Genomic DNA, 2,518 nt, shown 5'->3' with positions numbered 1-2,518 from the left:
ATCAATTGCAAGAAAAAAATTGGAGTAGGATCCAAGCAAATTTCTTCTTTGGGCTGCTGAAAATAATCGGCTTACTAGAGTGTGGTGACTACTTTCCATAAAGGCCACTCATGTGAATACTAGGGATGACAATAAATATACCCCTCTTCATCGGGAAGCCTACAGTGGACACTTAGATATTGCCCATGAGTTTGTGGCTCAAGCAGCAGATATTCATGCAATAATTGTTAATGGCTGGACACCCCTGCGCAGTGGTTACTCGTGAAATAATACCAGCGTGGCGTCTTTCTTACTTCATCATGATGCAGATACCAATGCCCAAACTAAACGCCCAAACTAAACTCCCTTGCATCTTGCTGCTGGGAACATAGATAGCAAAGATACACTGGATCTCCTTCTGTTGACCAGGTCTGAAGAACAACTTGGAAGAAACTGCCTTTGATATTATCAAAAGGATAAGTATGTATCACTACCTCTTTGAAGTTGTGGAAGGCTGTACAAATTGTTCTATTCAGTTGTAATGGTTTGGTTAAGTTTCTTTTCTTTTCTCTTTTTTTTTCTTTTTCTTTTTTTTTGTTGAGTTTTATTATTTTATTGTGAAAACACCATACAGAGGGGTTAAAATTACATGGGCAAGGTAATGAATACATTTCTTATCAAGCATTGTTGCCTCCTCCTTTATTTCCCCTTCCCATACCTTCTCATCTCCCCCCACTCCCCTCCCCCCTCATTACTCCTCCTTCCCGGCCAAAGTCGTAAAGTTCGTTTTTCTACATGACGTCTTGTACATCTCATTGTTGCAATGGGTCAACCTGTATCCCTATTTAAACAATTTGTTTTTTCCCTTCCCCTCCACAAATCATACCAACATCAAATACAATGAAAGCAGGGGTTATGCGGTGGGGGAGGGACATACAAAGCAACAAAGAAATCATCTTATAAATATGTTAGAAACAATCACAAGAAAGAAAAAAAAACATTTGAATCCTTATCTTGGGGTTCATTTCACCTAACATCAACTTATCTGACCATTTCTGCTTGTCTCAGACATATACTAGTTACAAATAAGGGAAACCATGGGATCTATGTTTCTTTGGGCCTGGCTTACTTCAATATAATTTTTTCCAAGTCTTTCCATTTCCTAACAAATGGGGCAATGACATTCTTTCTGAGGGAGGAATAAAATTCCATTCCATAGAATTCTATTTTCTTAATCCATTCATCTACTTATGGGCATCAAACAAGACCATACAAAAGCTACCAAAACAACTATGTTTATTGCAGCATTATTTAGCATAGCTAAGATATCAGTTACGTTTCTTAAACATCAAAATGCCAGTCCACTCTTTGTGTCCATACAAAATATTTTCAGAATTCAAATAACAGCAATATCTTACTGTAAAAATTCCGTGGAATTTTTCCAAGTGAATTGCCTGACTTTGATGTCAAATATATTTGAGTTGTTTGTGTACATCTACAATGATTTCTGCAGAGTTTGTGATTTTTTAATCAGAAATAATTTGATCTTATCTGTTGAAATGAGTAGTACAGAAACTAAAGATATTTCTGCTTCTGGTCTGAAAAAAGTATATTTTAAAATATTCTATATTCTGTGTTTGCATAATATCCATAATCTATTTCATTCTTTCCTAGATATACTTTGCATTCAACATTGTTTTATAATATATATATTCATTAATAAATGTGTCCTTTCAGATTGTATTCCATATAGAAAATTTAAGATTTTTTTTTTCTAGGTTCTTTTTTTTTTTTGGTCCGGTCGTAGGCCTGAACTCTGGGCCTGGGCGCTGTCCCTCAGCTCTTCAGCTCAAGGCTAGTGCTCTACCACTTGAGCCACAGCACCACTTCCGACTTTTTTCTTTTTGCTTATGTGGTGCTGAGGAATCGAACCCAGGGCCTCAGGCATGCAAGGCAAGCGCTACCACTGAGCCACCTTTCCAGCCCCTTTTTCTAGGTTCTTATAGTAGTATATTTTTTTTGGATAAAATGACAATGTTAACTAATTTCAAAAGTTTTGTAAAGGTTATTCTATGTAAAGGCCTTTCTAAGGTGAAGATTTAATACACTGATGTCAAAATAATGTTTAATTCTAACACTTGCATATATTGTTACACTTGTAATTTTGTAATCAACTTTTTAATAACTGTTTTTCATTTCTGCAACTGAAGAATGAAAAATATGGAATACTTCACGAATTTTCATATTATCCTTGTGCAAGTGTCATGTTAATCTCTGCATTGTTGTAATTTGGGTATACGTGCTGCTGAAGCATGTAGTATCCTCTAAATTTAAGTAGTTAATGATGCAATCTTTATATAGGCTTATATCCTTGGGTGCCTATTTGTAGCAAGGAAACCTTATTGTTCCTAACAATACTATTGATCTTATTTCCCTAAAATAATGTGTATAGTGGGAAAAAAATTATATTGTTCGGTTGATTGCTCACATTTGCATTTTTTGTCAATGACAATTTTAAGTCTTTTTCATTTTAGATTTG

At 35.1% G+C, this 2,518-nt stretch overlaps 1 pseudogene; it reads right to left on the bottom strand.

The window, feature by feature from the left end:
* Positions 1-2,193: 2,193 nt before the first annotated feature.
* Positions 2,194-2,293, bottom strand: LOC122118458 (annotated as a pseudogene).
* Positions 2,294-2,518: the final 225 nt, after the last annotated feature.

This window comes from Dipodomys spectabilis, unplaced genomic scaffold (genome assembly GCF_019054845.1).
Source record: "Dipodomys spectabilis isolate Male_0828 unplaced genomic scaffold, ASM1905484v1 ptg000152l, whole genome shotgun sequence".
NCBI lineage: Eukaryota > Metazoa > Chordata > Mammalia > Rodentia > Heteromyidae > Dipodomys > Dipodomys spectabilis.
Note: the sequence above shows the minus strand (reverse complement) of the source record. Positions and strands in the feature narration are given on the sequence as shown.